At 42.0% G+C, this 26908-nt stretch overlaps 1 protein-coding gene across 11 annotated transcripts in view; it reads right to left on the minus strand.

The window, feature by feature from the left end:
* LYN (LYN proto-oncogene, Src family tyrosine kinase) overlaps positions 1-26908 on the minus strand; it is a 242633-nt gene that overhangs the window by 162732 nt on the left and 52993 nt on the right. For 2 of the 11 annotated variants that reach the window (XM_033933637.1, XM_033933631.1), the window contains exon 1: positions 15924-16159. The exons of the other annotated variants lie outside the window; for them this stretch is intronic. The gene's annotated coding sequence lies outside the window, so the exon portion shown is untranslated. Of the gene's footprint in view, positions 1-15923; positions 16160-26908 lie in introns of those variants that run through there. 11 annotated transcript variants of the gene reach the window in all.

Below are 26908 nucleotides of genomic sequence, written 5' to 3' on the forward strand. Positions count from 1 at the left end.
AAAACCATCTCAATGTTCTGCAGCTTATGAATGATCTATGATAAAACAACTCCAGACCATACAAAATACCGCCCTCAGATTGATCTACTCACTCAAAAAATATGATCACATAACAACTGCCTTCTTAGACTCTCACTGGCTACCCATACAAGCACGAATCCAATTCAAATTCTACTGCCTGATATTCAAAGCATTACACGGCTCTTCCCCCTCCTATCTAAATAACCGCTTAAACCAAATCTCCACCTCAAGACATAGAAGAACCTCGAACCCTTTCGCCTTCCCCCCACTCAAAGGCACACAACGCAAGAAAATGTTTGACAACCTTCTAGCAACACAAGCAGCAAAAATCAACCATTCCATCTCCAATCTTATGACAATATCAGACAACCTCAAAACATTCAGAAAAGAAATCAAAACCCTGCTTTTCAAAAAATTCATCCAAATATCTTAACCCCTCCTCTTTTACCTCCAGAAGATTCACCTACCTTCAGATAACCTTCCCCCAAATTACCCACCTTAACACCTTCCAATTAAACAAATACCATAAATAGATTGTAACCTACCCTCTCTAACTGAATTCCATATGTATTTTTCATACAGTTCTTCACTGTCAGTTTAATTTCCATCCTATAAATTCACATAGAATTTTTCTTTTTTCAACCATCTTTATTTTCTCTTCTTTATTAATTTCCAGGTACTTTAGTTAGATTGTGAGCCTTCGGGACAGTAAGGGAATTTTTTAAGTACCTTCTTACTTCTCATTTATAATCTTAATGTATATTTTCTTCAAACCGCTTAGAACCTAACGGATGTAGCGGTATATAAGAAATAAATTACATTACATTACATTACATCTTGTAGCTTGTTTGTTATTGATCCTGAAAACTACTGTGTACATATCCTTGTAACTCGTTCTGGTCTCCTGGGGAGGACAGGCTATAAAACTAACTAACTATCTAAATAAATTATTTGACTGCATTTTTATCTGCTAGAAGATCCTCAGGATCAGTTATATCTTAAGATGTTATAAGTAAAGAATGACACAGTGACAAAATTAATCACCGTTTCCGTCCCCGCGGATAACTGCGGGAAATAATCCCATGTCATTTTCTAGTGTCTATTTCAACCTCAGTCCTTCTACACCAGCATTCTTCAAAGCAAAAGTTGTGGGTCAGTAGTTTTGGCCATTCATACTCTGATTCTTATGTGAGCCAAGGATAATGAAGCCATTGTGACATCACTGATGTGATTGGCTCTTAGGCACTGGTGGAATGAGGCATTATGACACCACAATATCTGCTCTGGATACCAGAGACTGTCATTCTTCAGTGTCTATCTCAACTTCAGTCCTTCTACACCAGCATTCTTCAGAGCAAAGCTTGTGGGTCAGTGGTTGTGGCCATTCAAACTCTGATTTTTCCCTCTCTCTTTAAAGAATGACATGAAGATGGTTTCCCGCGGTTATCCGCGGGGACGGGAACGGTGATGAATTTTGTCACCGTGTCATTCTCTAGTTATAAAGTGGTGGTAGTAAATAAGTGCTCTCTTATTACACTGTAACCGGCACTAGAGCCTAGCAACTGGACTCCTCAGTGCCCCTAGTGGTTACAGCTATGGAGTCACCCTGCAGACACTGTATTAATATGAGTAAAACAAAGAAAAACAGAACCAATGCACATAGTTCCAGGTTTGGTTCCAAAGAAAATTTAATGTCAGAATGAAACAGAAAAGCAAAATCCCAAAATCAATTTAACTTGCAAAACTCAAAGAAAACGCCCCCCCAAAGGAAAACTCTGGGTGAGTTTAGGATTTCTCTTCACAAATGCCAGTAATCTTCTCTGTGGCTTTATTCTCCACAGAGCTTCTTGCCATAAGGCTTTCAAAGCCTGCTCCTAGCAGGTTTCAGAAAAGTTCAGTTCTCTGCTATCATACACTAATATCCAAACAGTCTTAACTAGGAAAGCCTCCAGCTTATTTTATAGCACTGCTGGGTCTAGGGGAGTGCCTCAAGTTTGCATGACAAAAGCTCAAAAAACAGCTTTCAAAATCCCTCCCAGGTGTTGGCAAACTTCTCCCCACAAAAGCACTCCCAGCTTCTTAAAATGAGCAGAGAATCAAAAATAGCAAAACAATCCCACAGTTCAAGCAGTCAATGATAGTGGCAGGAAAACAGAACAACCTCAGCCAACAATAGCAGCAGCAACAAAAAAACCTCACAGTTCTCCTGCTCAGTCCTTCAAAATGGTTGCCAAGCCTACTTCCATCGGCTCAGGAGTTGAATACAAATCTTCAAGAGCCAGCTCTCCTTGCAACTCCATGGCAATCTCCTGGTCTGCTTCCAGAAACTCTGAAGTGGGTCCAGCCTCATCCACTTCCATGGGGGTCACAGGTATTACCCGTGCTTGAGCTAGGAAGCTCTTCTTTAGGGATAGATCTGAGCTTCCTCCCTAACCGGCCTAGTAGCTTGTTCAGATCTACTGGTTTTTCAAGAGGAGAGCCCCACCCTGCTCTGACTGAGCCACCTCTCACCTAGGTTTCTCTCTGGCTCCCCCGGTGGACACTAGGGCAATAGTCTTCCTCCCTATTCCTAGGACTAGGTTTAAAATCTATGTTCCCAGCCCTGCTGTGTGGATGGTAGTGATTGTGCAGGGCTTCCTCTTCCCCCTATTCTGGGTTGGTGGCATCCTCAAGTGGGGGCAGATTGGTACTGGGAGCTGGCCTTGGCAATCCCCTTTTTGGGCTTCTTGCCACCCTTTCTTCCAGCTTTCATAGGGACCTTGGCAGGCCTAGAGCCTGACTGGTCACAACGTGCATGTATTCTGTATTCGCAAATAGTATTATTTATATTCCATTCTTTTCCTTAAAGATTCAGTGCAGATTACATAAAGAGTTAGGCAGACATAGTTGCTAGATCAAGTTGAGTTAAGGTTTGTCGAATTTGCAGGAGCCAGTCAGGAAGCCGCTCAGCGCTGAGCAGTAGCTCCCGCTCGATGCCACTCAGGGCCTGAAGAAACCAGAACTCGTGGCAGCCACTGACCAACCGGGTTAGAAGCGGGGCAGGAGCGTGGAAAGCTCGTTCCTGTCCGCTGCACCTCTGGACCACCAGGGATCGGCAGAGGAGGTACGACAGACAGGGCAGGAAGAGGGGCAGGATGCAGAACCTGGCAGCGGCCTGCAGTAAGTCTGGGAGAGGGGCGCTGGCCTGAATATAAACCAGGGGCCCCATTTTTGGGCCAATTTTTTGGCCCAAAAATCCAAGTTTATATTAGAGTATATAGTATTTTATTTATTTGAAGGATTTATATTCTGCACTCATTTCATTTCTAGGCAGATTACAGCTCTACATACATAATTTAAGATGTAACACAAAATAATTTTCATGATATATAGGACAGGGGGTACAAAAAACATTGGTGTTAGGGATAAAACAAGTTGCATTCAAACATTTAACTTAGTAACATCATATCAATAGTTTGGATTCAAGTTCTTAAGTCTGTTCACTTGCATCTATTTATTAGGATTTCAACATGGATTAGCAGTTGGAATAAATATTTTTGAACATATGTGTTTTTAGTGAGGATTTGAATGTCTAACCGCATTTGTTCTAGGAATTGGTTCCCCCACTAGGGGTTACCCGAAACTGGAAGAATTCTAATAGTCTAAATTTCCCTTTCTGGTGGGCAAACCTGTGCTCCAGCTATAGATGTGAAAAAAATGTATGCCGATAGTTTGAGGCACAGTAATTTAGTTAAATTGGTTTGGGGCCCGTTGACATCTTATATTACTTTATTATAGTAGGTCTTTGGTTGTGAGCCAGTTTTTGTTTATTTGTACACATCCAGGAATGGGTGGGGGGGGGGGCTATTTCTGTTCTAATTTGGTCTTTGAATATTTACATTTGTAGTGGGTGGGAGGATATTAATAATTCAAATAGGGTATGGTTATTGGGAAAATCTATGCTTCTGTGTTTTATTGTGGGTGGGAGGAAATATTTGTAAGTTGATTGTGCTTTATTGACTCATTTTATGTGAATAGTTTGTGTATTGCACGACTGAAGTTTGATAAATCAATAAAGAATTAAATAAAAAAAAATATAAACAGAGTTCCTGTATTCTTCAAGGTAGATTGCTCGAGCAGAGGGTATTTCAAGGAGGTTACTTTTTCAAGACTGTAGTGGTCTAGTAGGTTGATGGATATGTAGCATTGATTTCAGTAATGGAGATAGCATGCCTATCAGGGCTTTGAAAACTAGCATCATGATTTTATATCAGATGTGATCTTCTGTTGGTAGCCAGTGTAGAGAGATAGGTATTGGTGTAATATGTTCATGTCTGGGGATACTGTGAATCATTCTAACCATTGTGTTTTGAGCAGATTGCAGAGCTTTTAGGTATTTTTTTGGGACTCCCATCAGTAAAGCATTGAAGTAGTCAAGGTGGGGTGTGATGGTGCTTTGGATAACAAGTCTCATTGGATAGTATTCTCTTAGGGGTTTAGTTTGAGGAAGATTTTTTTCAGTGTATGGGTGATGTGGTCTTTCATTGTTAGGGCAGGGTCAAAGAGTATGCCTAGTGATTTTAAGCAATTTGTCAGTTATATCTCAGTACTGTGAATTTTAACTGAGGAAGGAAATACAGTGTTGTTGCGGTTGCTCAGTAGCATTACATTTGTTTTCTCTATGTTGAGTTTGAGTCAATTTATTTGGAGCCATTGGGTTCACTGTATTTGAGGTTATAAACTCTGTGGTTCCAGAGTAGGGTTGTTTAACTTGAAGTATGTTGTTGGCATAGATATGATAGTCTACACCCAGCTCGTACAGGACTTTACCGAAGATGTTAAATAGGTGTTGCTGATTGCATCAGAGAGTTCCTCAAGGCTCCACACTTTCTCATTACCTTGGACTTTTCTCTCCTATTTTGTATCCCATTGAGGTCCATTTCCAATGCTCCAAGTAAGGTTGCAACCTTACTTGGAGGATGGCTTCACCGTCTCTGGGTTGCATATAACCCTTCAGGGTCTTATTTCATCCCTAGTCGGGTTGTCTTACAGGAGAGATGGTGTACTGATTTGGGTATTCCCCAAAATTTGTTGGATTTGGAAGCTTTGATTAGATGGATTCCGAGCATTTCGGTTAATGCAGACTTGCGAAAGTGTCAATATCGGGTGCTCCATCGGGCATATTATACACAGAGCCAGCTTCATCTTTCGGGATTTATACCATCACCCGATTGTCAGAAATATACTCATCATGTCCAATTGTATATTCATGCCTTTTGGTTGTGTCCCAAAGTTAAGAGATTAGTGTCCCAAGGTTTTGGAGATTAGTGCTCCGCTATGTGGAGTCCCTTTTTGATTGTACCTTACTGCTATCGGCAGCAGGCATTCTGTTTGATAAATATGAAGCTTTTTGGCTTCCCTTGAAGGGCTGTTTATGTGGAGGGTTGGAGTTTGGGAGGGAAAAAGATATTCCTGTCGGTGTGGACTACTGCGGCGGTTCCCTCCTTTTGGGCTTGGAGAAACAGACTTCATACACTTTTGCTTTTGGAGAAGAGTAGCCTCTACCAGCTATAAACATAAATGACAATTCCTTCAGATATGGGACCCCTACATTCAGTCCCTAGCACCCAGGGCATGCAGTGAGGTCCTAAATTCCTTTCCCAAATTTTGGGGTTGCATGGGCAGACGGGTGGGGTGGATGGGGGCGCGAGAGGGGGTGTGTGGGTTGGTTGGGTTTGTTTTTTTCTTCTTCTATCTGCTCTATTTGGGTTGGGGATCGCTTGCTTTCCCACATATACAGTAAAACCTTGGTTTACGAGCATAATTCATTCCGAAACCATGCTTGTAATCCAAAACACTCGTATATCAAAGCGAATTTCCCCATAAGAAATAATGGAAACTCAGACGATTCGTTCCACAACCCACAAACTTTAATACAAAATACTGTATGTACTTTGCTTATTTAGAACAGTCACTACACTCTTGCAGTGTCAGAGAGAATAACCATCGGCTCAGTTCTAATGTTGTGATGTGTGTAAACTGTATGTACTTGTATTGCAAGACATTGCTTGTATATCAAGTTAAAATTTAATAAAATGCTTTGCTAGTCATGCAAAAGCACTTGCAAGCCAAGTTACTTACAATCCAAGGTTTTACTGTATATATGTTTATCTACAGAGAGAGTCACTTTGAAAAACTCTCCCCCAGAAATGCTGCGGAAAAGTGATCTGTGAACACATTTAACTTAAATAAGCAAGCCTTTTTACGTCTTATAAAACCGTGAGCTTTACAAAAAGTTAGAGAACTACAGAATTGCAACTTTATTCATAAGTAAGAAATTATAGTTTCTTGCACAAGAGTGATGTTTCAACTGATTCTCGTCATAGGAAAAAGCAGCAGCTGTTCAGGAAGGACAGGGTAGGCTGAAAAGGGGAAGGATTTGAACTTACTGTAATGTGAACCATAGTGCTAAAGCCATTAAGAAGCAGGGGTATGCGGCAACGAGGAAGTAATCTGGGTTACACCCATGCAATCTACAAAATTCCATCACATACAGATGAGTTTAAGTTTTAGTTAACTATGAGATTGTGATGATGCTTCCGATAGGAGATAATCATCTGCCCGAATGCTAATTTGGGAGCCTAACAATTGCAGAAATAAAATCAGTCCAGTTGGATATTCAGCTGGCGGTGGTCAGCAGCTTCTTAAACACTGTTCCATGTTTAATTAGCCCCTGATATGCAGCACTGGTCGCCGTACATGAAGAAGGACACGGTACTACTCGAAAGGGTCCAGAGAAGAGCGACTAAAATGGTTAAAGGGCTGGAGGAGTTGCCGTACAGTGAAAGATTAGAGAAACTGTGCCTTTTCTCCCTCGAACAGAGGAGATTGAGAGGGGACATGATTGAAACATTCAAGGTACTGAAGGGAATAGATAAGGACAGGTTGTTCACCCTCTACAAGGTAGGGAGAATGAGAGGGCACTCTCTAAAATTGAAAGGGGATAGATTCCGTACGAACATAAGGAAGTTCTTCTTCACCCAGAGAGTGGTAGAGAACTGGAACACTCTTCTGGAGTTTGTCATAGGGGAAAACACCCTCCAGGGATTCAAGACAAAGTTAGAAAAGTTCCTGCTGAACCAGAACATACGCAGGTAGGGCTAGTCTCAGTTAGGGCGCTGGTCTTTGACCAGAGGGTCGCTGCGTGAGCGGACTGCTGGGCACAATGGACCACTGGTCTGGCCCAGCAGCGGCAATTCTTACGTTCTTATACTGTGCCACGTCTGGGTTCTGGCACTCAATATCCAGTGCTAAAGTTGTGCTGGCTTCCAGCACTTATGTGGGTCCCAGTTGATATTCACCCAGACCCGCAAGTGCTTCTATCATTTTACCCCCTCACCAATTCTGACACCTCCCTTCTGACCCCCCACCCCCACTGGTGCTTGCAATCCACCTCCCACCCTCTCCCACCGAGATGAGCCCACCCCAAGATGCTGTTTCCACTAGTCCAGCCCAGAGAAAAGTAGACAGGGAGCCAATGAAATGACTTGAAATTCGATCATGTTAACACCTTCTTATCAACATTGGCTTCCGATAGAGGCATGTGTGAAATTTAAGTTTGGCTGTTTTTGTTTTAAGGTTAGCTCCTAAATATATAATTGATCTTTTTTCTTTTCCAACCAATAGACACAAGAGAAGCTTACACTTGAATTTTATTTCCCCATCGGTTAGAGAAGGTAAACTTAAAAAAATATCATCAACATCTTTTTTCGTATCAGGCAGCATTATGAGGTAAACATTTGGAAAAATTGCTTTTGCTTATTAATACTTATGAGGAATTTAGGAGACACCTAAAAACATATTTGTTCTTGAAGCATTTAGGTAGCTGATTTGCAAAATCTTATACAATAATTGATTTTTAATGTTTTTAGTTACTATTTTTTAACTTTGAAAGTTTTACTCAATTTGTAGTATTTTTAACCATTGTAAACTGCATAGAACTTTACGGTCCTGCGGTATATAAACTTTTATTATTTTATTATTATTGAGGAGAGTGATAACATGGAGCATAACGACACTTGAAGAATATGAGGTGTGAAGCAAAATTCTGGACAGATTGAAGGGGGACAGATGGATTGATGGGAGACCCGCGAGAAGCACATTGCAGTAATCCAGGTAAGAGGTGACAAGGGCTTGGAGAATGGTCTTGGCAGCGTGTTAGGAAAAGAAAGCATAGATTTTAGTGACAAATTTTGGCAGCTTGTTGAGAAGGATAGAGACTAGTCAAAAGATGACCCCAAGGTTGTGAACCAATGAGATAGGGAGGATAAGAGCATTATCCACCAAAATAGAGAACCTAGAAAGAGGAGGGGCAGGTTTAGGAGGAAAGATAAGGAGTACAGTCTTGGTCATGTTTAACTTTAGATGGCGGTGAGCCATAGCAATGTCACAAGCAGGCTAAGGCTTGGGCCTGGATTGCCATAGAAATTTCAGGCTTAGAGAGGTAAATTTGTGAATCGTTAACATAGATGGTACTGGAAGCTGTGTGAAGAGATTAGAGCACCAATGGAAGAAGTGTAGATAGAGAAAAGAAAAGGTTCCAGAACAGAGCCCTGAGGTTGTGAGTTTGATTCCCACTGCAGCTTCTAGTGACTCTGGGCAAGTCCCTTTATTCCTCATTGCTCCATCTAAACTGCTTTGATTGTGTAAACCACACAGAAAAAGCAGTATATCAAGTCTCATCCTTCAGTTAAGAATTGTAAGAGACTGGATTTTTCATACCACTAATTATTGTGATATTGAGTTTGATAGCAATCTGGGAGCCAAGATGCACTTGGTGTATATTATTCACGTAAAGACTAGCAAATTGTCTTCTGCAAGATGGGAGTGGAGACATCTCCAGAGACACACTCATCTGCATCCTCTTCTTCACACTAGCTGCCTCCTTGTGTCCCACCTGGGCGTACTGAAGACAGGTTTTGTGGCTAGGCTGCTACTGGAAAGTTCTTTTTATTATATAGACTTATACCTGAAGGGATGCATTTCTGAACCAGGGCATGATGATTTGCTCACAGGCCAGGTTGGCACACTGATCTGAGGCCTTGTGTAAGGATCTGAGCCCCTGTGAAAGAATTATGAGCCCCTGTGAAAGAATTATGAATTATTCCCATTCCCTCTCCCTTCTTACCATGCAGCCATTCTAAGTAAAGGAAAATGCTAGCATCTTGTCACAAGACCCTTGTCACATATTAACCTGACCTAAATCTACCTTTATCTTATCCCTTAACTTGTTAGAGATCAGACCCTGCCTACGTGCAAAAGCAGGCCCTGAGTTTAAGGCTTATCCTGAGAAGCTTAAGGAGCATGCATTATAACCTTTGGACTGTCACATGCTTATCTTATTTGAGCTGTCCTTATTTGGAAAGGACATCAGCTTACAGGCATTGCATTGGCATTGCATACGTGCAAAGACTCAGGCTCTGTCCACGTGTTAATCAGGTCCTTGTCTAAGTGCTGAGTTGGAGGATGATCACGAGGTAAAGGGAGGGTGATCACGATGTATAAGCATGTACCTTTCTTTGTATCCACCAATGTAAAAGCATGTACCTTTGTACCCACCAATCATGAGATGTGTAAACGAAGGAGCTACTATGATGTCATTAGCTTAGAAGCATAATAAAAAGAGACTCGGAGCGGTTCATAGACAACCCCGCGAAAGACAAAGGCGCGCGCCGACAACTGAGCGCAAGACGGAGGCGCGCACCGAAGAAAATTACAGTTTTTAGGGGCTCCAACGGGGATTTTTGTTGGGGAGCCCCCCCAGTTTACTTAATAGAGATTGCGCCGGCATTGTGGGGGTTTTGGGGGGTTGTAACCCTCCATATTTTACTGTAAACTTAACTTTTTCCCTAAAAACAGGGAAAAAGTGAAGTTTTCAGTAAAATGTGGGGGGTTACAACCCCCACAACGCCCCCACAACGCGGCGCGATCTCTATTAAGTAAAGTGGGGGGGTTCCCCCCCACGCCCCCCCCCCGTCGGAGCCCTAAAAACAGTAATTTTCTGCGGCGTGTGCCTCCGCTCTGCACTCAATTGTCTGCGCGCGCCTTTGTCCCGGCGCGCTTTTGACCTGACACCCTCAGAGCTAGCCCCTGGCAGCGCCTCCATCCCTACTCTAAGACTGTGTGTGTGTGTTTCCTGTGTGACATCCCTACATACACCAAAAAGCATTACAATTCAATGCATTACAAAGTCAAAGCAGCAAATATCATACAAATTATACAAACATAAACTGACACATCACTATCCCAACACCAAACCTATACATATGAAAACTAAACAACCCCACTGGATTGACCTTATTGGACCATGTATTGGAGGCAGATGAACCAAAATTACCTTATCCTGATTTACAGAATATTTACAACCAATCTTGAGAAATTTAAATCTTTTCTTAAGACATTCCTTTTCAAAGATGCCTTTCAAGTATAAATGTTCTTTTAAGGATTAAAAAAAAAAAAAAATTATCTTTTATGAGTCCGCTTTTATTGGGCTTACTTGTTTTTAACCCCTCCCTTTTGTTTATACCTTTATACCTTACTTTTCTTTAATCATTGTAGTTTTCCCCTTTTTTCCTCTCGTACCTGTTTATCCAGTCGAGTATGTTAGTTTTTTGTCTAATTGTGTATGTTTATTTTGTTAAAGTTATGTTAATTTGTATTATCTGTTTTTACCCTATTTTAAAATGTATAACCACCTTGAAATAAATTTATTGATAAGGTGGTATATCAAATTTTTAATAAACTTGAAACTTAATAAACTTGATTTACCACCTAGAGATTGGTACGTATTCTTATCACCAACTTCAACATTATGTTTGTTCACTTTCACAAACTAATGCTTCAGATATTGCTGACCATTCTTTGATGATTTTTGACCATTACTGGCTGTCACCAAGGGTTTAGTTAATCATTTCTTTGAGGGCTGAATCAAATCTGAGCAACTCTACCCCCTATACAAGACCTTAGCTTTATGGACAGATTTTGGCTACTATGACATTGAGAAATTTTTCATCACACCTATAAGAAAACATGACCCCCTAGTGGTAGTCATGAGAGACTACCACTAAGGGCTTCATTTTGGGAAAGGTGCTGAACTGGGCAGGAGGTTACAGGCACCCCCCTTTAGGGGGGTCTTGGGACATGTGAAGATGAGGGGAGTGGAGGCTTCCATTATGTAGGTGGAGAGTGAACAGAGCTTTAGCCTGATATTTTGGACCTAATGTGTCTTGTGGTATAATACTGCAAGTTGTATTAGGGTATCTGAATAATAATGAGATGCAAAACATGCAGCAATTTAAATATCGCTATAGGAAATTGAGCTACATTAGATCCCTTTCAATTATATTAAGGGGCAAATAATGCGACATAAAACACTAACATGGCTTGATGAATTCCCCCCTTAACCTTCCATGGCCTAATATACAAACAGATTATAAACCTTCCAGGGTCAAGGAAAATGCCTAAATTACCTGTTAATCTCTGTAGAGTTGAAGCTTGTCTGTTCCACTTTCAGAAATGCTTTCTTAGCTAACAGATTTTATGGTAGTAGCAAGTATAACAGCATGGAAAGATAAGTACTATATTTCAGTGTGCATACGTTTCCCTTGACTGTTTACCAACCTTCAGCTCTTATCCAGTGATAGCTGCCAGCTTTGCAAAAAGTACATGATCAGTGCTGTAGTTTTACTGCAGCCTTAGCAGCTTGCAGCGCTAGTTACATCTGCACTTTTGACCTCTTGCTTTTTCCTGTTCAAGCTCTCTATACCTGTAGGAATAGGGAGTTTCAAGGGAAAACTGTGAAGAGTTGCACATCTGCTGGCTCCAGTAGCTATCAGAGGCTCATGTCAAAATTTCTAGTAATTTCTGGAAGCAGATCCTAATAGAAGCCAATGTAGCTCTTGGTGTTTCTGAAGGGGTGTGCTAGTGGCAGTAGCTATACCCCCAAAGAAGCTTTTTGGTGCCAAAATTGTCTTTTGGACCATCCATTCTGAAGGAGAGCCCCTTTATTTATCTACAATACAACTTCTTGTATCCCAAAATTTTCTACATGGAATCAATGCAGTTCACAGCGAGAGGATTTTACATTAATGACTCAAGGTTTGGAGATGAAAGATTTAACAATGATGGTTCATCTTTAGAGATAAGCAATAGATAAGGACTGAGACCAGTTCCATTGACAACGTTTAGCAGTTACAAGGAGAACAGATATGTCTAAATTTTTCCTGAAGTGATAGCATGGGATGGGTTATCACAGGCACATAGGTAGACTGTTCCAGATGAATGGTCCTAGAAACTCAAAGATGAAGTCAAATATCTTTTTCTGGCACATTTGCTAAGACAATGGGAATGGTATCTTGAAGCATTTTAAGTCCAGCAGCACTCTCCTCTGTTCCCAATCCAGCAGCACCTGTCCCTCTCACCTCCCTCCTCCACTCAGCTCCAACAGTACCTCTCCCTCCCCTCTACTTCCGTTTCCCCCACCAACTAGCTGTAGCACCTCTCCTTTCCACCCCCAGGGCAAACAGCATCTCTCCTCTCTGACTAGCAGGGCTCCTCTCCCTTCCCTTTCCCTCCCCTCTGACTAGAAGCAGTACCTTACCCACTCACCTCCCAGGTCTAGCAGCATCACTCCCTCCTCTTCTTGCCTCCTATCAGCCCCCCTCCCTCTTATCTCCCAGGTCCCGTCCCGCCTCCGAGGAAGAAGGAAGTTGCATCATCAGAGGCGGGACGGCTTAACAAAGGCTCTGAGGCTGCAGAAGTGAATTGGCTCGCTATAGCTACGGAAGGAGAGAGTGGTGCAGCTGCTAATACAGGCTAGTGTTACGGGGAGGGTTTGAAAAATAGCCTGGTTTTTTTTCTTTTGTACTTTCTTTAGCCGGAGTCAAACACAACTTCATGCTGTGCCGAGTCAGGCCAGGGAATCCACAAGCCGGTGAGAGGGTTTTAAAAAAAAAATGTTTTGAGTGGCAGGATTTGTGAGCGCGATGACAGCCGGGCACGGGGAGGTTGGGCCCCGAATCGGAGAGGCCGATTTTTTAAAAATACACATCGATTCAAATCGATTCACCCAAAGTGAATCGGTGAATCGATTCGAATCGGAAATCGGGCAGCACTACTCCAAGCTGCCTAAACTGCTCGGACAGCAGTGATGAGCCAACGAGTTCTACCACAAGGGATTCACCCTCAGGGGTCCCCATCAACTAAGGGAGAGGCTACAAAGCAGAACAGACAGCCTCCGTGGACAACTGGTATGAGGCCAGTACTGCTATGGGGTTTCCCCCCTTGCCCGAAAGCCTTGCCATGATGTTCCTGAAAGAGCTGGAGTCATCCACCACTCAAAGTGAACCTGCTAAGAAACCAAAATGTCGCGGGAGAGGACTTGGATTCCTCCTGTCCTAAATCGAGCCTGGCATCTGAGAACTGCTCAGACTCCTTAAGATCTGCCTTCTCCACTATGATGGATTCAACAGTGCTAACTGGCCATCACGTGAGACAGAAGACCTCCTGTCTCAGTGCAGTACAGGGACAGCACCATCTACAGAATGACCTTGGTCCTGTCAAACTGGTAAGGCTCTACTAGTGCCACATCAACTGCGATCCCAGGTATATTTTTGGGAATCTACTAAACAGTTCTATTTAAGCATTCTTAGAGTGGACCAGGATTTTGTGATTTGTACTGTCTAGGGTCCAGTTATCGGTATCCCCTCACTGGCTAACCTCTTTGAATTCAACTGTTTGGTATGGGGGAACATTATAGTGCACAACCTTGAGGGAAAAAGACTCGCCTGCTTGGAAGCCCACCTAGCACCTGGGTTTTGGTACATGGATATGTTGGAAGAGAGAAGAGGAGAGAGTAGCGGGGCTTCTGGAATGGTGCACATAGTGGATGAGCCACCTAAATAAAGGTACAAGGATTTGATTGACTCGTCAGTGCCAGTTATTTACATTCTCGATCCTTGGATCTCACTAGGACATGGAGGATGCTCTTGTTTGCTTGCACCTAGCCGTTCTGACAAATATGTCAAGCAGATGGTACATCAGTTGTGGGGCCTGAATGATCTTTATGGAGACATGGGCGGAAAAGTGGCAGATGAAGTTCAACATAGAAAAATGCAAGGTGATGCACCTGGGTAGGAAAAACAAGGAACAGGAATATAAAATGTTAGGTATAACATTGGGCAAAAGCGAACAAGAAAGGGACCTGGGGGTACTAATAGACAGGACCCTTAAGCCGTCGGCTCAATGCGCAGCGGCGGCAAAGAAGGCAAACAAGATGATAAAGAAGGGAATCACGAGTAGATTGGTGGACGTCATTTTGCCGCTTTACAGAGCAATGGTCAGACCACACTTGGAATACTGTATCCAACACTTGTCTCCATACCTAAAGAAGGATATAACCCTGCTGGAGAGGGTACAGAGGCGAGCCACAAAACTAGTAAAAGGAATGGATAATTTGAGCTATAAAGAGCGCCTCAAAAAACTGGGACTGTTCACCCTTGAAAAGAGGAGACTGCGAGGGGATATGATAGAGACTTTTAAAATACTAAAAGGATTTGACAAAATAGAGCAAGAGGCACCGTTATTCACATTGTCAAATGTGACACGAACAAGAGGTCATGGACTCAAACTGAGGGGCGGCAGGTCAAGGACGAATGTCAGGAAGTTCTGTTTCGCACAGCGAGTGGTGGACGCTTGGAATGCTCTCCCGGAGGAGGTTGTGACGGAGACTACCATTTTGGGATTCAAGCGCAAGTTGGATGCCTACCTTCTTGCAAATCACATTGAGGGATACGGGTAATCAAGGTCTCCATCAGGGAGCACCTGGCTTGGCCTCCGCGTGTGCGGGTCGCCGGACTAGATGGACCTAGGGTCTGATCCGGTGAAGGCGTTTCTTACGTTCTTATGTGCCCCCTTACAGTCATGGCCCTGGTTTGAAGCAGACTGTGACAAAATTTCAGAATGGACACTGTGTACTTAACAATCATAGCTTAAAGCAGGGGTGTCAAAGTCCCTCCTTGAGGGCCGCAATCCAGTCAGGTTTTCAGGATTTCCCCAATGAATATGCATGAGATCTATTAGCATACAATGAAAGCAGTGCATGCAAATAGATCTCATGCATATTCATTGGGGAAATCTCCGACTGGATTGCGGCCCTCCAGGAGGGACTTTTGACACCCCTGGCTTAAAGAAAGCCGATTCCAAAACTAGCTTGATCTGTTCCTTGCTCAAACTATGAACAACCAAGAAAAATGACAAGGTGGCATAAACCAAAACTAACTGAACACTGCAGTTTTGTTTCTCTCAAATTTAATGCTAATTTATTTGCTCTTAACCAAATTCAGAATAGAGGCTGCCTGTGCTTTGCCAAAGAGGAATTAACAGTTGTAAATTATCAGCAGAACTTCTGGCCATAAAAAAGCAATTTTTTGTTTGGTTTATTTGTGTTCCTTTTTATGAAAAGCTAGTGAAGTTTTCTGCAGTTACACAGATGAATCATATGCCTCAAATAGCTTCCTATTAGTTTGAAAATAAACCAGCCCTTTTACATCACTTGTTACTGCAGTTTCTTTAAATGGAGCATAACTAGCTCTGGCTTAAAATGTCAGCATGCCATGGTGTGATTTTTTTGGGTAGCTTTTTAAAAATATTGCCCTAAAGTAAGTAATGAAAATCAATAAAGCATTATATTTTATTACATCGGCATTAGATTTATTATGTTTATTTCAACTGTGTTTTTATGTTCTTCACCACTCTCTCAGCATGTCATGGAACAGCAGCTTCAAAATGCGAAACAAATGTACACATGAAATAGAGGGGAAACCACTGTTTCAAGAACTGAAAGTCCTTTCAAAACTGGAAATTACCTTTCTGTAAAAGAACGTGGCTTCTGAAGTCTATATTCCACAGACTTGCAAATCTCCTGAATTGGTTAGGAGGTCATCATCCCGCATAAGATTCACCTAACGCAAGAGAACTAGGAAGCAGGTAGCGGTAGCTTTGGGGGCACAGTGTCAGTAAATGGTAGCCCCACTATTCAGTTTCTTTCCTGAAGCACTGTGACCAACTTCATGTCTCACGGCCAATTTTTCGTGCTGTTAATGTCAAGCAAATTGGTGAGGCATGACTTCTCTGAAGGTGTAAATAAACATGAGGATAAAGATAAGCCAGTTGATGTAGTGTACCTACATTTTCAGAAAGCTTTTAACAAAAATTCCTCATGAGAGGTTCCTGAGAAAATTAAAGAATCATAGAATAGGAGGCAATGTTCAGTTGTGGATTAGGAATTGGTTATCAGACAGAAAACAGAGGGTAGGGTTATATGGCCATTTTTCTCAATGGAGTAGGGTAAATTTATTTATAGGATTTATAATCTGCTCTGTCAGTCAGTTTCTAGGCAGATTACTTGAGAGAAATGGTGTGGCAGCCATGTTAAGAGTGGACTAACAGAAATAAAAAGACATAGAACAAAAAGAATCCAAACAATACCTTTTTTATTGGATTAACTAGAGAACATGTGTCAAACACAAGGCCCATGGCAGTGCTCCCAGAACTTCCCCTTTTCACGGCCCAGCATGTCTTCCCTTCTGCGCCAATCCAATGTCGCTGTCATGCTGAAAAATCTGCCAGCTTTGGCAGTGATTCAGCAACGTTGTCCGCAGATCCCCTTCCTGCTTTCTATTTGCTGTGGTATGTCCCCAATGACGGAACTTCCTGTTTCCGCTCGGGTGGCCCATGGCAGATGCAAAGCAGGAAGGAGAGTCATGGACAACATTATTGAATCATTGCTGAGGCCGGCAGATTGTTCAGTGTGATGGTGATATCGGACTGGCGCGGGAGGGAAGACATGCTGGGCTGTGAGTCTAGTCTTCACAGCGTCCTTAATATTTCTGTCCCATCCTGGGACAGGGGATTTCTACCTGTACAATTAAACCTGCTCCCACTTCTACCTAGGGTGTCTAACCACCTCCCCCCCACCCCCCCTGAGCACCACTTCTTGTTCTCAAGTTGAGAACACGCCACAGGCACCCGCTGCCATGTTCCATACTTGAATTTTTAAAATTTAATCTATACAATTTTCCTCTCTTGGATCCTTATTTTCCAATTTGTATTTATCTGTTTTCTTGAACTAATGCTTTCTTTATTATGCCTTATTGCTTTATTTCCTGTACCACGTAACATTGGAAATAACTAATTTTGAAGTGCACGTCAGGTTTTATTATGTGACTCAATTTTATTGGCTTTTCAAGAGTTAATAATAGGCCTTGTTTAGTGGTTTGGCCAAATTAAGGACCAACGGCAAAACCAAAACGACTTCTGGCAACATACTTACAAACATTTAACCCCCTAAAAAGAAACCTACACACAAATAGGGCCAGCCTTAAGCAGCAGGGTGTCTGCACAAGTCAACTTTGCAACTGTTGGATGACAAAAAGTTAAAGCTTCTTTTCCCTTTCCATCTTCTTCTCTGTATCCTTCTCTCTCCCTCCCCATCGATAATCATGCTCTTCAGCACTGTTGCTCTATCCTCCTCCCACTACACTGCCAGCCAGCCCTTATACCTTCTTCCACTCATTCCTACTAGCCATTTGTTTTCATATTTCTCAGAAGAATAGTACTATATTATTGTCTTTTTGGATCTACCTCCTCACAGTGCCGGCCTTAAATAAATAAATCCCCGATACTTCATTTGATGTCTTAAATCCCGGGCAGAGATAGAGTGGGGTGCGGCAACAAACTGGTCTGTACAGGGCCCCTCAATTGCTAAGGCTGGCCATGCTCACATTCTTCAAACACCACATGGAGTTATCTTGGTCTCTGAAGTAGTAAGTCTGGGAGTAACCATTATGGCCTGTCAAATTTTCCCCAAGCCAAGGGCCTAAGTGAGAAGCAGCAAGGTGGCTCTATGATAGCACAGTTCCTAGAAGAGGTGCTCATACAGTATGCCTGCACTGCCTATCCCAGGATTCATTTGGTTTTGTATTTTAGGTTTCCTGGTCCTACCCGAGTTACCTGGCAAACCATAGAAACTCATCCACACTTATGAAACATTTTCATGTGTAGAAAAAAAGAATGATTAACATACATAATAGCAAACAAAACTAAAGTAACCTTTTGACTAAATGAAGCACTTTATTCACCCCTAATCCACCTGCAAGCTCCCTGGTATTTGTATCCTTGACATTACTAACATTGAGTAGGTGCAGCTAAGACACCATATGATGATCTGCCAAATATTTATTTAAGTTCCTCTTAAAATGTTTTTGCATCACCTGTCTCAACTTACTGGCCAACAAAAAGTCAGCTGGGTGAGGAGAAATTGAAAAGAACATCAGTAGGTGGAGGAGTGGGTGGGTGGGAGGGATAAAAAAGGGAGCAATTACCCCTTCCAAACTTTCCGGTTCCAAAAGAAATTTTTAAAAAATATTCCACCCAGTTAGGGCCAGTTTGAGAGTGTTATGTGCCTTTCAGCTTTGCACACTCTTTCAATTAGCTTTAAAGGCACACACCCCCCCCCCTTTCAACATACCCCTTCCAGAAAAATTCTATAGAAAGGTATGACTGCACATCACACTTTCAAATTATGAAGCCTTGGTTTCAATTTTTTTCTCTCTCTTTATATATACAGTGGTGCCTCACACAACGAACTGAATTGGTTCCAGGAGCAAGATTGTTATGCGAAAAGTTCGTTATGTGAAACGCGTTTTCCCATAACAATACATGTTAAAAAAAATAATTCGTTCTGTAGCATAAAATATGCTAAGATGACATAAAAAAAGATACATTTTTTGTTATTATTTTTATTTAGATACATCTAAAAACATAATTGTTTTTTAAAACAACACACATTTTTAAAATTTAAAGACAGACTAAGTAGAGTCTAATTTTACAGTGAGAGAGGGCAGAGTCTCAGCGGCAAAAACTGGGACTTAACTGTTCATTTTTTTTTTCTAGCATCGGGGAAGCGGCGAGAGTAGCTCCGCCCCCCCCAACGCATCAGCAGTAGGCGCCGGGCCCCTGCGAGCCGACGGTCCGCCACTGCACAGGGAGCCAGGCGGAGAGAGGGCAGTTAAGCGCAGTGCCTGCGCGGAAGGATGCAGCTCGGGCGACTTCGTTGTGTGAAACGAAGTTCGTTGTAGGAAGCAAGACATGAAGTTCGTTGTGCGCAGCGTTCGCTGTGCGAGGCGTTCGTTATGCGAGGCACCACTGTATATAGTCTGCATGTGTTACAGCAAACCAATCCCCCCCCAAGAGGATAAGGCAAAAATGTATTCCCCTAGAGGTCTTTGCTGTTTCTCTGCAAGTGCTTGGAATTTCAACGTAATATTTTACAGCTTTATTTGTTGTTACTATCTACATTCATGTGATAATCTCATTCTACTTATCTTTAAACATGGTGAAGTTACAGACTTTTTAGCGTGACCACCCAATAATGTTTGTGAATTCAAAAATGTTTCACCGTAAAACTATCATTATTTGTCAAAAATAGGATGTCAGCTTACTGCTAATAACGTCAAAGTGACAAATTTTTGTAAAAAATAAATAATCTGAATTTGAATAATCTGTACAGCATTTCATAATATGATAATTTATTTAAAAAGTGGTTGCAGTTGAAACAGGCTATTCAGAGTGGGTTCCCTGAATGGAAAAACTTTAAAACTTATTATAGCTTGCAGATCCTTTGCTACCAGACAGATTTAGTAGGACATCAGGCCGCCCAGTAGTACAATTTGATTTCTGAATTTTTGAATAAAAAGCCAAAAGATAGTCTTAGAGACATTTGGAGCATGGAGATAAAACAGTATATTTCTGTATCTCGTTGGCCACAAATTTGGACTTAGAGTTGAAATGTACAGCATCAGCATCTATGAGACAAACATGGTTATTTTTATTACATAGGATTTTTTTGGACCCCAGTTCGTTTACAAAAACTAGACAGTTCTAAGTCTAATAGATGCTGGCATTGTCGTATTAATATAGGGACTTTGGATCATCTGTTATATTTTTGTCCATTGATACTTAATTTCTGGAGGTCAATTTGGGGACAAATAAATCTTATTCTTGAGTCATCTATCCCCTTAACTTATGAAGCCATAATTTGTGGTACGTTACTGCACGTTAAGCCTACTTTGGATAAATATAAAAGTTGTCTTTTCTTGATCATAACGGGAATAGCCATCCAAATGGTCACACATAACTGGAAGAGCCACGAAAGAATAAATTACACATTTTGGTGGGCAAAAATGTGTACTACATATAAATATGAGAGAATGAATGCGGAATGTAAGGGGTTTAGTAGTTCATTTAATAAAGTGTGGAGCCCATTGATTATATTTGCTACCTCGCAATAAGGGTCATATATCTCTCCTTTTCTTAGATTTCCTTACACATCCAGATAGGTGGGTGGGGGGAGGGAAATGTATGTTGAGGATTAAAATTATTTAATTATAATATTGTAATCATATCATATATCATATTGTATTAATAATTGGGAGGAGGGTGGGAGAAAATGATTGTTTTATGTATTAGCTGTGTAGTTAATAGTGTGTTTTATGCAGTATTTTATGTTCAATTAATTGTATTGCACTGTCAAAGTTTGAAAATCAATAAAGATTTTTTTTTTTAAAAAAAAAAGCATTTCAGATTGGAACAGCAAGGTGTTAGCAGATGATCTGGGACAGCCTGCCACAAGGGGACCGATCAATAAGACTGTTCAGAACTTCCCAAAGTGACTGCAGGCCTGTGTTAAAGCTAGGGGTGGACATTTTGAGCATTCACAATGACTGCGAAATTAGAGATCGTTTCAACTTATGAACACAAGTTGTCATCTGATTCAGACAGCACCCATCTCTCTGGCATTTGAAGTCTAATATTTTTCCTTTGGGTTCCTTGAAACAGACCCTCAAAACATGACCCATGTCGGGACCTGCTAATTCACCTTAAAGCTAAGTGGAGGCGTTGTTTTCTCCTCTTATTGCCATTGAGAACGAAGTTATTAATCAGTAGAGCATGTAGCCTCACTTACTATCTTTCACATTAAAGTCATACACAGTGATGGGACGGTGGGTTCGACTATAGAAGCTACGGCTCTTGGTCGGATTACACAAATCTGAGTGTATGTAAAAAATTGCATTATATTTTCTACATTTATATTCAAGCCTTAATATTTGATTCATATATTGAGAAGTCTTGTGCCTAGTTATATTTTTGCCATTGACTTTGACCTCTCATTTCTGTATATTTTTGAGAGCATTTTCCTCACTCCTTATAATTTTTGACTTAGAACACTGGCATATACACACGTGCATATACGCTAGAATTCTAAACATAACTAGCGTGAAAATATTGGTGCCTACTTTATAAAGTCACCCCAGTCTTCTCAATTTCCGAAAGCCATTTACCTGGATAAATGGTCATTTGAAAAACTGCCCATCCTCCCTGTGGGTAGAAGTACAGGCTGATGGTTATTTCTGAATTTGTGCAACTACTGGAACTATTGCTCCAACTACAGTTGCGCTTTGCTGCTGCCCTACCCCCACCCCCTTAGTGGCCACCTAAGCTTTCCTAATGGTTAAGTTAGCCCTAAGCCCTACAAAATTTGACAAGAAGGCTAAAAAAAAAAGACTAGAGAATTCTTTGCCTCTTGCAGGATTGGCAAGAGGAACAGTGATTCCACAGTCCCAGCTCCTGAGACACAGGGATTCCCTTAGATCTTGCAAGCAGATTTGCAAGACTACACCCAACCCTGCTAGCAGTGAGTATAAGCACACCAAAATGCACCATGAAAATAACTAATTGTTGACAAAGAAGAGAGAGGGAAAGAGGATGAAAAAAGAACCCTCTAAGCATAAGGAGGAGGAGGCATGGCTATGTGGTGGTGGTGGAGACTGCAACTGGCATAATATAAGGAGCCAAAAGAGAAAGGATAATGGTTGGGGGGGGGGGGCTGAAGAGATGTGGAGAGAAGAAATAGGATCCTGGGTGTGGAGAAAGGGGACCAGATGAGTTGGTAGGGGTGAAATGAAAGAAGGAAAATGATCAGAGTTGAGGCCAAAGTGGAAGAAAAAAGGATGGTGAGAGAGATAAGGAGAGGTGGAGGTGGAGAACAGGATGATAGGGGGAAGAGTGAAGAAAAAGAGAAAAGGAAGAATAGAGGAAGGTCAAAAGAGGTCAGATGAAAATAAGAAGGGGAAGATAGAGAGAGATAGAAGAGGATAAGTGAAGGAAGGTGATAAGAAATGAGGGGTTGAAAAAAATGAGGGAGAGGTGAGGGATCTGTGATATAAAAGCCACATGTAAGACATAGGGAAGGATGAGTGCTGGGAGAGAGGGAATACCTGTGAATAAGAGAAGAATAAGAAGGTGAGAATAAATAAGAAAGCAAAAAGAGGACAACAAAAATGGGACACAGAAGAAAAGGGCAGGGGATAGAAAAATTTAGGGGAAAGGCTGAGAGAACAGAATAAACAACAAACAGAAACTTAGAATTAGAGAGAAAAAATGAATAAATAAAGGAAAAAGTTTGAGAAAACTGGAAACCTTAATTAAGGAATAAAGAGGAAAAGAAAGAAGTAAAACATAAATCAAGAAATGCAAAAGGTTTAAAACTATTGAACATCTCTGTGACAACTGAACAGATGAAAATACACACACGTGTGTGCATGCGTGCCTGTGTGAGAGAGATAGGAAGAGGGAGGGAGAAATTTGCTATTTTTTTGTCTTTCCCTTCCAGTTTTAAAGAGTGTCAGTCCAACATGGGTAAAGAATTAACCTTCCCTGCCAGTTTGATGGTCCTACTTCTTGTCTCCTCAAATTGAACAGGAAAATTGTTCCTATCAGAACATGGAAATGACCAGAACTAAAATAAGGACTTGTCTTTGCTCCTCAATTGTTCCATTTAATTCTCCATTCTGTGGTGGAACTAAAGCAAAGTTATGTGTCCAAAAGTTGCTAGTTCATCAAAACCCTTCTTTCAAGATATTTAAGCAGCTAAATGTTGGCATATTTGTCAGAATGAAATAAACCACTAGTTATGCACTGAAACTTGAGCAGCAATGCCTTAACATTTAAGAAGTCTCTGAAAGATTTCAGCTGACGTTAAATATTATCCCAGTTCGAGACTGCTGGAATTAAAAATGACTAGCCATTAGTGATCTGAAAGACTGGGCCAAATTCTGTATAACCTTACTGCGTGACACTAGACAATGAGGCAAGACTGAATGTGTGCTCTAGAAAAAATGCAAGCAATGAACACCATACACACTTGCCACCACATTCTATATAGGTTGCCCAAAACTGGGCATGGAATTTTAGGTGTGAGTGATTAACTAATTAGTTGGCACTGATTAGGATATAGGCATGGATCTGCCCTGTGTTCTATTCTATAATACATGTGCCTAAATTTCATAGCATGCAGCTCTAAAGAGACATAAGCATGGGAGGGGGCATGAGTGGATCGGGGGATTTCTAGAAATTAGGCACGTCATAGAATACAATCATTGTGTGCTGAACTGCCATAAATTGGATAATAACATTTATACCAGATTTTGGCAGGAAGCAAGCCTGTTGGTTTGATACCATTAACAATAACATAGGAATGAACATCAAGCAACTGAAAGAAGCCGTGGAAAACAGGGAAGCATTGCGAGGACTGGCCTATAGAGCATCCAAGGGTCAGACACGAACAGATAGCAGTAGTAAGTGCTGTTCACAGATCGAAATGTGCGCTAAGGTAGTATTTTATAAAAGGATGCTCAGCACAGAGCACCCTTTGCAGAATACTAGCATAGCACGGATCATCCCGGTGCCTAACTTTCAGTGCCAATTACTGAATTGTGCCCTTAGTCACCACCACAGACAAAAATGTCCTAGAAGCATATGGCCCAGTATTCATATATCCTTTTATCTGGATAACAACAGCCATTATCTACACGAATGACTAAGCTTTGCAGTGGCGCACCTAGCATATGTGACACCCGGGGCCCATCATTTTTTGACACCCCCCCCCCCCCATCTGTACAAAAAACATGATTTTTAATAACAAGCCATACGTCACACATGAGTACCTAAGAAAAGGCAGCATCTTACATATTGCAGTGAGCAGTACATCAATACACCCATTGTAAAACTAAACAAGCCAGACTAGTACAGATCAATCCTACACCGTCAATCCTAACAGAAAACCATGTCTTTCGAACACACAGAACACAGAAAACACCTTTGCCTAGCATGGAATATGTAATCACAAACTAACCCCTCCCCCTTTTACAAAACTGTAGTGTGGATTTTAGCCACAGTGGTAACAGCTCTGACGCTACCACTACGGCTGGCGCTAAAAAATGCTCCACAGTTTTGTAAAAGGGGGGATAAAATAGAAATACATAGACAAAGGTTAAATTGAACCAGCAAGAAGCTGGACTCTGCATAAAATGCAACACCACAGAAACAGTGACACATGTCTCCTAGAGCAATAAATAAATAGAAATTTTTTTTCTACCTTTGTCTTCTCTGGTTTCTGCTTTCCTCATCTTCTTGGTACTCTCTTCCTTCCATCCACTGTCTGCCATCTCTCTGCCCCTATATGGCATCTTTTCTTCTTCTATGCCCCTTCCAAAAACTGTATGCCTCCCCCTTCCATCTCTCTTTTCACCCCCATTGGTCTGGCATCTCTCTCCTCTCCTTCCCTCTCCCACACCTCTCTTCTGCAATCCCTTTATTCCCTCATTTTCCTTTTCAATTTATTTTCTGCATTCATCTAGATTACGTTCTTACTACCCTCTCATCAATTTCCTTTTTTACTGTCTACCTACAGCTCGCCACCTATTTCCCTCACCCCCTCCAGTATTTCCCTAACTCAATCCTTTTCTCCTATCATGTGCCCTCCTTTTATTTATTCCCTCCTTCCATCATGTGCCCTCATTCTCTACCTCTTAAATCTAGTACCTTCTCCTCTCTCTGTCCATTTCCATCGTCTGCTCCCCTCTTTCTCTCCTCCCATTTCCTTCCTGCATTTGCTCCCTTATCTCTACCATCTGCACTTCCATCCAGCATAGGCTCCCCCTCTACCCGCCACACTACCATCCAATGTCTGCCCTTTCTCTCTCCATCCACCCCTCTTCAATCAGCATCTGCCCCCTTTCTTTCCCTCCAATCCAATTCCATCCAGTATCCTTCCCCCTTATGTCTCTCTCCCCTTTCCCTGTACATCAATTCCATCAGCACCTCCCTTCCATTCTACCCTGCCCCCTTTCTCTCCCTGCACCACTCTTTCATTCCAGCAGTCCTGCTCCTTTCTTGCAATGACTGTAGCTGCCGGCTGCCGGTCCCTCCCACTCTGACGTACTAGCTCTGGAGCAGAGTCGGCAGCCGCATGCTGAAAGGTCCCACGATGACTCCAGGCTTTGTTCCGGAAGAAGTAAGTTACGTCAGAGGGGGTTGACCCGGCAGACGCAGGGAGTTGTGGCAAGGACCCGCGATGACTGCGTCTGCCGGGTCCACCCCCTCTGACATAACTTACTTCTTCCGGAGCAAAGTCAGCAGATGAGTCATCGGGGGACCTTCCTGCACCTCAGCGCAGCTGCCGACTCTGCTCTAGAGCAGTGTTTTTCAACTTTTTTACACCCGTGGACCGGCAGAAATAAAATAATTATTTTGTGGACCGGCAAACTACTAAGACTGAAATTTAAAAAACACATTTCCACCCCGTCTCTGCAAGCTCAGTCCCCGCAAACCATCTGATCACATCCGCATAAGTCTCAGTTATGATTTTATATTGAACATATTTTATTAAAGTATAAAAAGAAACAATATTCTCTACAATTGTCATTTTATAAATATAAATATACAGAGCAAGGACCAACAAAACCCCTGTCTCCCCTCCCCTTCACATATATCCCCTCTACTATCAAGAAAACTGAATAAGCCAAATTATTATAGAATGCTATACAGAAATATCATGCTAACAGAATACTGCAGTCACACATGACAGGAATAGTGTTAGGGGAATGCCCCCTGGTCCAAGAGAGCCCTAAGCTAGCTGGAAGCTAAAGAAGCACTGCCTGGGCTTTGCAGTCCCCAGTTATGTCTCTAGCAGGATACATATTTCAAATCTGATATATTCTAATGACAAAATAGAAATAAAATGATTTTTTTCTACCTTTTCTTGTCTCTGGATTCTGCTTTTATCTTCTTTTCACTCTTTTCCTTCCAGCGTCTGCCCTGTCTCTTCAATCCAGCATCTGCCTGTTCCATCCACTGTCTGCCCCTTCCAAAAACTGTCTGTCTTCCCCTGCCATCTCTCCTCTAGACACCCCCCCTTTGGTCTGGCATCTATTATCTTCCCTCTGTTCCCTCATGGTCTAGCATCTTTCTCCTTTCATCTCTCTTTTCCTCCCCCCTGTGGTTTTTAGCATCTCTCTCTTCTCATTTCCTCCACTCAGATCTGATATCTCTGTCTCCTTCCCCGTTCTATGGCATCTCTCTCCCCTCTCTCTCTTCCCTTTCCTTCTCTGGTCTTCTTTCTTTATTTTCTGCATCCGTCTAAATTAAATTTGTTCTTACTATGCAGTCCTCAAATTCCCTCTTTTCACTATGTCTACCCACAGCATGCCACCCCTTTCCTTCACCCCTCCACTATCTCACTAACTCTATCTTCTTCCCCCATCCAGCATATGTCATTTTTCTTTATCCCTCTTTCCATCCAGTATGTGTTCTCTTTCTCCACTTCCATTCAGCACTTGCTCTCCCTTCTCCCCACTTCCATCATCTGCCCTCTTCTCTCTCCCCACTTCCATCATCTGCCCCTTCTCCCCACTTCCATCATCTGCCCCTTCTCTCTCTTCCCCCACTTCCA

This window comes from Geotrypetes seraphini, chromosome 2 (genome assembly GCF_902459505.1).
Source record: "Geotrypetes seraphini chromosome 2, aGeoSer1.1, whole genome shotgun sequence".
In the NCBI taxonomy this organism is placed as follows: Eukaryota; Metazoa; Chordata; class Amphibia; order Gymnophiona; family Dermophiidae; genus Geotrypetes; species Geotrypetes seraphini.